Raw genomic sequence first — 10007 nt, forward strand, 5'->3', positions numbered from 1 at the left:
TCTTTAAATTTAAAAGCAAATTTTTCATACTAATTTGGCAATTATTAGGTAAAATAAGTGTATATATTTGGGTATATCTTAAGATATAAACTCAACTTAAAATGTCAGTTAGTTTTTAAAATGTATTAGTGTCCTGTTCTCCAAAGATGACTTACAATTCTAAATCTAATGGTCCAATTCAGATTTGGAGTACCATATATTATGAACACATTTAACTCAAACTTTGGCCCATTTCTATGAAGATCCGTGTTAAGATTTAGTGAAGTTTTATTTATTTATCTTTTATTTTTTGGCCTCGCCTCGTGGCATGCAGGATCTAACCCCGACCAGGGATCGAACCCGTGCCCCCTGCAATGGAAGTGTGGAGCCTTAACCACTGGACCACCAGGGAAGTCCCAAGATTTAGTAAAGTTTTGATCAGCTGTTGGAGTGATCTGGTTAATTGAATTTTCTCATTAATTGACTTTTAGTCAGAAAGTCCTTTATTTCAACTCTTGAAGTTTTTTAAATGTGTTAGCTTCCTGCTTTTAATCCAATAAAAACTTTTTAGCAATCTTCACGCACCTTAAAATTAAGTCTAATTGTATTTTATTGTGGAAATTATAGGACCTTTACTAAACAGTCTAAAGGTCATGGAATAAAAATTGTTTCACTAAATAAGATTTTGGTTAGCACTTTGTTTTCTCATGACACATCTCTGTCACCTAAAAGTAGAGTAACCCTTAGCTTAGTGAGAACTCAATTAACTTTTATTTAAAATCAAATATAACATTCTTTTTTTTTTTGTGGTACGCATGCCTTTCACTGTTGTGGCCTCTCTAGTTGTGGAGCACAGGCTCCAGACGCGCAGGCTCAGTGGCCATGGTTCACGGGCCCAGCCGCTCCACGGCATGTGGAATCTTCCCAGACCAGGGCACGAACCCACGTCCCCTGCATCGGCAGGTGCACTCTAAACCACTGCGCCACCAGGGAAGTCCCCAAATATAAAATTCTTTTTCACACCAATTCAGTCTGTCTGGAAAGTCAGTTTACAGAATTAACTCTCTAATACGATAAGTACTAAAGAAGTACTAAGAATAATTGTTGGTATGAAAAGGTTTCTGTGCTCTGTAACTGCTGAAGTAGATTTAAAAATTAATATAAACCCTGACTGTACACATTTAGTCAAAAATCATATTGTACACTTAAAAGTGATGAATATAATTTTATGTAAACTGTACAATAAAGCTGATTTTAAGAAGAACTAGAGGATTGATTAATCAGTGGTATGAATCCCCATGACTGAAAACAATGAAACCATTTTTAAAAATTTTTTTATTATTTTTTAAAAAATATTTATATTTATTTGGTTGCACCGGGCCTTAGTTGCAGCTCCTGGGCTCTTTAGTTGTGGCATGCATGGGATCTAGTTACCTAACTAGGGATCAAACCCGGGCCTCCTGCATTGGGAGCACAGAGTCTTAACTACTGTGTCACCAGGGAAGTCCCTGAAACCACTTAAAAATCATATTTTATTAACTTATTTTTAAAAATTCTTTTTATACAGCATGTTATTAGTTATCTATTTTATACATATTAGTGTGTATATGTCAATCCCAATCTCCCAGTTCATCCCACCACCACCACCACCCTCCCCACTTTCCCCCTGTGGTATCCATATGTTTGTTCTCTACATCTGTCTCTTTCTTTTTAATAGTTTTTTAAAAATTTAAATTGTTTAATTTATTCATTTCTGGCTGCACTGGGTCTTCGTTGCTGTGCAAGGGCTTTCTCTAGTTGCAGTGAGCGGGGGCTACTCTTCCTTGCGGTGCGCGGGCTTCTCATTGCGGTGGCTTCTGCTGTTGCGGAGCACGGGCTCTAGGCACGCGGGCTTCAGTAGCTGTGGCTCACCGGCTCTAGAGCACAGGCTCTGTAGAAGTGGCGCTCGGGCTTAGTTGCTCCGCGGCATGTGGGATCTTCCCCGACCAGGGCTCGAATCCGTGTCCCCTGCATTGGCAGGCGGATTCCCAACCACTGCGCCACCAGGGAAGCCCTGTGTCTTTACTACTGCCTTGCAAACCGGTTCATCTGTACCATTTTTCTAGATTCCACATATATGCATTAATATATGTTTTTCTCTAAAAATCATATTGTAAAAAGAATAAAACACAATCCCAGATCGTGGCTTGCATTGTTATATGGCTTTTTAGTCTCCTTTATTCCTCAAACTTATCTTTCATGACATTGGCATTTTTGAAGCAAACAGATCAGTTACTTATAGAATGCCTCTCCACTGGGGGTGATCTCCTTTCTCCCATGATTAGAGTCAAGTTACACATTTTCTGTTGACTGTCACAAAAGTGATATTGTCCTTAGTGTTTCATATCAGGAAGCACGTGATGTTCATCAGTCCCATTACTGTGATGTTAACTTTTTTTTTTTTTTTTTGCGGTACGCGGGCCTCTCACTGTTGCGGCCTCTCCCGTTGCGGAGCACAGGCTCCGGACGCGCAGGCTCAGCGGCTATGGCTCATGGGCCTAGCCGCTCTGCGGCATGTGGGATCCTCCCGGACCGGGGCACGAACCCGTGTTCCCCGCATCGGCAGGCGGACTCTCAACCACTGCGCCACCAGGGAAGCCCCTGTGATGTTAACTTTGATTACTTGGTTTAAGGGGTGTCACAGATTTCTCCAGTGTACAATTACAGCTGACCCTTGAACAACGTGAATTTGAATTGTACAGGTACACTTATACATGGATAATTTTCAGTAATAAATACTACAGCACTACATGGTCCTGGTTGGTTGAATCCGAGGATACAGAGGAAGCACAGATACAGAGGGTCAGCTGTAAATTATACACAGATTAACCCCCATGTTGTTCAAGGGTCAACTGTACAAATTTTTCCCTTTGTAATTAGGTGTTTTCTGGGGAGAGACTTTCATACTACGTTCTTTTCATTATTCCTCACACTTTTACCCTAGTTTTGGCACCCAAAGAGCCTTGCTTGTCTTAGTTAATACTATCGTGGTTCCCAAACGGTAATTTACAGCTTCATTTTTCACATTTAGATATTTAATCCACCTGTAATTCATGGTAATGTAGTATGAGGCAAGGGTCTAAATTTATTTTCTTCCAAATAGTCAATTGTACCATCTTGATTTGTCCTTTTTCTACCAAAATGAAATGTCTTTATAAATTCTCGTATGTACTTGGATCTATTCTGGATTCTATTCCTCTGTTTATTCATTCCTACGTACATTCTTCTATGTGGACCTTGGAATAATTTCATCCACTCCTCCCAAACTGCCCATCTTGTAGGGGCTATTGTAAGCAATTAACAAAACCTTCGCCCTTTTGTATGTTTATACATATATATATTTTGGGTAAGGACTGGAATGTTTATACTAGTACTACTAGGTCTTCCCATTCAGTAATGTATAAATGGATTCAGGATCCATGTATACAAGACAACAAATGTTTTTAGTTTTCCTTATTTCTTCTTGAGTTTTGCACCTACTAAATTTATATTAACAAGTGTAAACCCTAAATAATTCTGAGAAACCAGATCACACAAACCATAATTTAAAATTTAAAATTGTATTACAAGTTCAATTAGATATGTGTATGCCTTCACAAATAATTTTTAATGTAACAGTACTTGAAAATAAAACTAATGTCCCTTTTTACATTTCAAAAAACATTTGCCATTGTGATGTCTCTGCTGCACTTGATTTTGTAAATATCAAATAGAATGCTTCACTTATCTGATACCAGGGATCCCAGTGTTTCAGGTAAATGAATTTTCGAGGTGACTTAAACTCCATTACTTTTATAATTTTTTTTCCTTTTTTTTGGCTGCGCCGTGCAGCTTGCAGGATTTAGTTCCCTAACCAGGGGTTGAACCTGGGCCCCTGCAGTGAAAGCACTGAGTCCTAACTACTGGACTGCCAGGGAATTCCATAATTATTAAATTGCCTTTTCTCTTCCTTTATTAAACTGATTTATATTAAATGTGATTCTTAATCCCTTTTTAGGGTCATCGTCATTGAATATAGTTTCAGCCTAGACCCCTTCTGTCATACCCCTTTTATACTTCAGCTTTTCAGTTTAATTTGATGGTAATTTTGGACTGGGAATTTCATAAGTTAATAGGCCTCACCAATTATTTCCCTATGTTAATTCACTCATTTATACATACATACATTTATTGGACACTTACTCCATCAGGACTTATAGGTACTATAACTATTACCTCATTGGTTGCCTAATCATTTTTGCTATTTTCAAATTGCAGGATACACCAGAGAGAAACAGTACCAAGCTAGATATGTGTGGATCTTTTAGGCTTTGGGGGTTTTTGCTATGTCCCTTTTTTTTGCGTGGTAAACTATACATAAAAGTTACCATTTGTAAGTGCACAGATTTGTGGCATGAATACATTCGTTGTTGTATAACCATCACCACCATCCGTCTCCAACTTTTTCATCTTCTCCAACTGAAACTCTATTCAAATTAAACTTTCTATTCTCCCTTTTATTTGTCCTTTTAATTTTTCAAAATTAAAGTGATCAGAGCCACATTCTGTGTTCTAAAACTGTCATGCTTCAGTTACTCATGTGTCCATGTTCACCTCTGAGGGGAAAGTAGGATAGTCTATTTAGGCCCTCTCTTTGAAGAGTCAATTTTTCCAAGTTTGTCAATTTTATCCCCAACTCATCGTTAAAGTATGTTGCCAGTTACACTCCCTGTATCAAGGAAGTATCCTCTCAAATTTACAAAGAAGCAATATGTGTAGTAGTCTGAAAATTACGCCATGAAAATGTATGCCTGGATTAAATTATCATCACAGAGATACAGTAGTCCCTCCTTTCACACTTTCTGTAGTTTCAATTACCTGAGGTCAACCATGATGCAAAAATACTAAAAATTCCAGAAACAAACAATTCTTAAGTTTTAAATTGTACGCCATTGTGAGTAGTGTGATGAACTCTCGCACCATCCTGCTCAGAATCTCCAACCATCAACGTCATCATAGATCCAAGATCCAGCATCACCTGAAGCAGATGATCTTGCTTCTGACCTATCATCAGATCAACAGTAGCCTAACAATGTCTGTCATTCACCTCAATCTCGTCACATAGGCATTTTTATCATCTCGTATTATCACAAGTGTAATTACAGTATAGTATTTGGAGAACACATTCATGTAACTTTATTTTATATTGTTTTGTTTTGTTTGGCCACGCTGCACTGCTTGTGGGATCTTAGTCCCCAACCAGGGATTGAACCCGGGCGCTCAGCAGTGAAAGCACGGAGTCCTAAACACTGGACTGCCATGGAATTTCTTACAGCATATTGTTTTTTGCTTTTGTTTTCGCTTTTTTGGCCGCGTTGGGTCTTAGCTGCAGCACGTGGGATCTTTTGTTGTGGCGTGCGGGCTTCTCTCTAGTTGTGGTGTGTGGGTTTTCTTTCTCTAGTTGAGGCACGTGGGCTCAGTAGTTGTGGCATGTGGGATCTTAGTTCCCTGACCGGGGATCAAACTCACGTCGCCTGTATTGGAAGGATTCTTTACCACTGGACCACCAAGGAAGTCCCAGTATATTCTTTTAACTGTTCTACTTTATTATTGTTAATCTCTTACTGTGCCTAATTTATAAGCTAAACTTTATCATAGGTATGTACACAAAGAAAAAAAAATGTGTAGTACAGGGTTTGGTACTACCCGTGGTTTCAGGCATCCACTGGGGGTCTTAGAATGCATACCCCCAGGATAAATGGGGAACCGTACATACCTAGATTGCACTTCATAGAGTCCTGTGAGGACTCACAGCTTTCTTTTTAAGCTTGTGAACATCGTGCTGATGTTTCCTGACTGGGTAGCCTTTTTAGGGTCACTTGCAAGCACGTGTAGGGCAGAATTAGTGAAATCACTTTAAGTATACAGGATTCCATAGTATGCATATTTTGTACCACTATTATGTTGTCCTCGCCATTATTTTTTATTTAGTTTTTTGGCTGCATTGGGTCTTCATTGCTGCGCACGGGCTTTCTCTAGTTGCGGGGAGTGGGGGTTACTCTTCGTTGCAGTGCGTGGGCTTCTCATTGCGGTGGGATCTCTTGTTGCAGAGCATGGGGTCTAGGCATACGGGCTTCAGTAGTTGCAGCATGCAGGCTCAATAGTTGCAGCACATGGGCTCTAGGCCACACGGGCTTAGTTGCTCCACAGCATGTGGGATCCTCCCAGACCAGGGCTCAAACTGTGTCCCCTGCACCAGCAGGCAGATTCTTAACCACTGTGCCACAAGGGAAGTCTCACCATATTGTTTTTGAAAATTGTTACCTTAATTTCATTTTGAAATAATTTTGTGGTGTAAATAATTCCAGAGTATAGAAGCTTATTTTCCTTCAGTAATATCTCAATATCTTTTGTTTCAAGAGAAGACCTCCCTTTCACATACTCTTGGTGGGAGTATAAACTGGCAAAGCCTGTTATTCCATTTACTTGTGTATTTGCTTTCTTGGAAGTTACTTAAACCTTTCTCATTTCCTATATTCATTACTCCTCAGTGGTATCTCTCTCATCTTACCTTTTAATGTGTCTTTTGTATCATAAAAAAATGCACTGATTTTAATCATTGAATCCACTTAATTTCAAATTCAGTTTAGTGGGAAGAAGAAAATCCATACACTCAGAACATTAAATATGACATTGGGGTAGACCTATTTAGAACAAATAAACCTTCAACTTACATTATAAATAATAGTCTCTTAATTGCCATAATGAAGCAATATACATGTGTGCCTCACAGTTCTCAAGGTGCTATTAAATTCAAATGTTCTAAGCAGTAATATCCTAAAAAAAAGCAGCCGAGGAAAGACAACTATTCTTCTTGAATCCGTGGGCAATGTCTGTATGTTACGTGCTTTTACCTTAAGAGATGTATGCACAATGTCTGTGAACTTATATTGTTTTATACATGCACTTTACCTAGGAAGACAGTTTGCAAGTATTTTTCAAATTTTTTATCTTTTTTAAAGAGTCAGGAACATGCCTGCCTCTTTTTTTTTCTTACTATTTGTTAGTTATTTAGTTGTGTCAGGTCTTAGTTGTGGCATGTGGGCTCCTTAGTTGTGGCATGCAAACTTTTTAGTTGCAGCACACATGTGGGATCTAGTTCCCAGACCAGGGATTGAACCCGGGCCCCTGCATTGGGAGTGCGGAGTCTTAACCACTGCACCACCAGCTAAGTCTCCATTTTTTCAGATCTTTAAGGGCTCCATGACCCAAGTAAGATTAAGCAGGAACCACTGTTGTAAGGAGTTAACAACAAAAGAACCACCACTACCATCCCCCTCCCAAAGTTATTTCTACCTTTCAGTGAGTTAAAAACACTATCGTAGATTTTTACTTTAATACTGTAGGGGACTTCCTTCGTGGTGCAGTGGTTAAGAATCCACCTGCCAATGCAGCAGATACAGGTTCAATCCCTGATCTGGGAAGATCCCACATGCCATGGAGCAACTAAGCCTGTGAGCCACAACTACTGAGCCTGCGCTCTAGAGCTCACGAGCCACAACTACTGAATCCCATGCCCCTAGAGCCTGTGCCCCGCAACGAGAAGCTACCGCAATGAGAAGCCTGTGCACCACAACGAAGAGTATATGTATAGCTGATTCACTTTGTTATAAAGCAGAAACTAACACACCATTTTAAAGCAATTATACTCCAATAAAGATGTTAAAAAAAAAAAAAAGAGTAGCCCCTGTTCGCTGCAACTAGAGAGAGCTTGAACGCAGTAATGAAGACCCAATGCAGCCAAAATTAAAAGAAAAATACCGTAGGAACTCTCCTACACTGTTGGTAGGAATGTAAACTGGTACAGCCACTATGACGAAGAGTTCCTTAAAAAACTAAATATAAAGTTACCATATATGATACTGCAATACTACTCCTGGGCATATATCCAGAGAAAACCATAATTCAAAAAGATACATGCACCCCAAAGTTCACTGCAGCACTATTTACAGTAGCCAAGACATGGAAACAACCTAAATGTCCATCGACACATGAATGGATAAAGATGTGGTGTATGTGTATATATATATACACACACATACACACACACAAATGGAATATTACTCAGCCATAAAAAAGAATGAAATAATGCCATTTGCAGCAACATGGATGGACCTACAGATTACCATACAAAATCGAAGACAGACAAGTATCATATAATATCACTCATATGTGGAATCTAAAAAAATGATACAAACTTATTTACAAAACAGAGACTCACAGACCGAAAACAAACTTATGGTTGCCAAAGGGGAAAGGGCGGTGGGGGGAGGGATAAATTAGCAGGTTGGGGTGAACATATACACACTACTGTATATAAAATAGATAACCTATATAGCACAGGGAACTATACTCAATATTTTGTAATAACCTGTAAGTGAAAAGAATCTGAAAAACAGTATGTTTTATACACACACACACACACACATATAAAACAGTCACTGTGCTGTACACCTGAAACTTAAGACGATATATATAAATCAACTATACTTCAATACAAAAAAAAAGAAAAAATTGTCTTGGATTTTTACTTACCCATTCTCCCCAGCAGTGCCGAGCCCTCGGTTATTATCTTTGTCCTCTGACCTCTTTTCTTCTCCAACACTTCCAGGTATGTAACTGCCTTAAGGCAGTTATGCATGCTGTACCCTATACCTAATACATGCTTCCCCCACGTATCTACAAGGCTCCCTCCCTGCTCACCTTAAAATTTTACTGAAATTCCACCTTCTTAGGGAGGCCTTCAAAGACTGGCCTATTTAAAACTCCTATCCCCCTTACTCCCCTTTTCTCCTTCCCTGCTTTCTTTCCATTAATGCATATGTAACGTCTACATTTTATGGTTTTTTTTTTAAAATTTTTGGCCGTGCCGCAGGGCTTTCGGAATCTTACTTCCCTGACCAGGGATCAAAACCGCGCCCTCGGCATTGAAAGTGTGGAGTCCTAACCACTGGAATTCCCTACATATTGTCTTTAATTATGTTCACTATCTCTTTATATGGCTATTAATTCTCCAGATTGTAGCCAACGTTTTTACTTTTGTTGATGATATACAGCTTAAATCTTTAATGTACTCCTATGGTCAACAAATTAATGTTCTCTTTAGGGCAATGATTTCCAGTCTTTAAATAACCTGGTTTTAAGAACAAAAACCCTCTAGGGAGCAACAAGAGACAGCTTCATTCTCTGGATAGCCCTTATTGGCAAAAAAAATTTTAAACACATTTTGAAGAGTTAGGTTTTTTTTTTTTTAATAAAGAAGATGTTGGGGGTAGGAGTTTTATTAATTAATTAATTTATTTATTTTTGCTGTGTTGGGTCTTCATTTCTGTGCGAGGGCTTTCTCTAGTTGTGGCAAGCAGGGGCCACTCTTCATCTCGGTGCGCGGTCCTCTCACTATCATGGCCTCTCTTGTTGCAGAGCACAGGCTCCAGACGCGCAGGCTCAGTAGTTGTGGCTCACGGGCCTAGTTGCTCCTCCGCGGCATGTGGGATCCTCCCAGACGAGGGCTCAAACCCGTGTCCCCTGCATCAGCAGGCAGATTCTCAACCACTGCACCACCAGGGAAGCCCTGAAGAGTTAGCTTTTTAATAAAGATGTCTGAGGTACTTCAGTTCCATAGATCCCACTGATCTATTATATAGATCATAATTATCTAATTTTATTCTCATTGCTTTGAGGAAGAAAACAAAGGAGGCTCATGCTCCTTTACCTTTTTATAAAGGTCACCTGAAAAATCATCCACCTCTTCAGCCTAAGAGCCTCTCCTTTCATTACATTACAGTCATTTAAGTGTGTTGTTTCCTATTAGAATGTGGGCTTCTTGAAGAAATGAACCATATTATTTATCTTTCCTTCAGCATAGTGTTTGATTCAGAATACTCTCAGTATTTCCAAGTTCGTTGACCAAAAAAGGGAGGAAAGAAAATGGTTTTTCAAGACTGAAGAAG

This window comes from Grampus griseus (assembly GCF_964374135.1).
Source record: "Grampus griseus genome assembly, chromosome: 9".
NCBI lineage: Eukaryota > Metazoa > Chordata > Mammalia > Artiodactyla > Delphinidae > Grampus > Grampus griseus.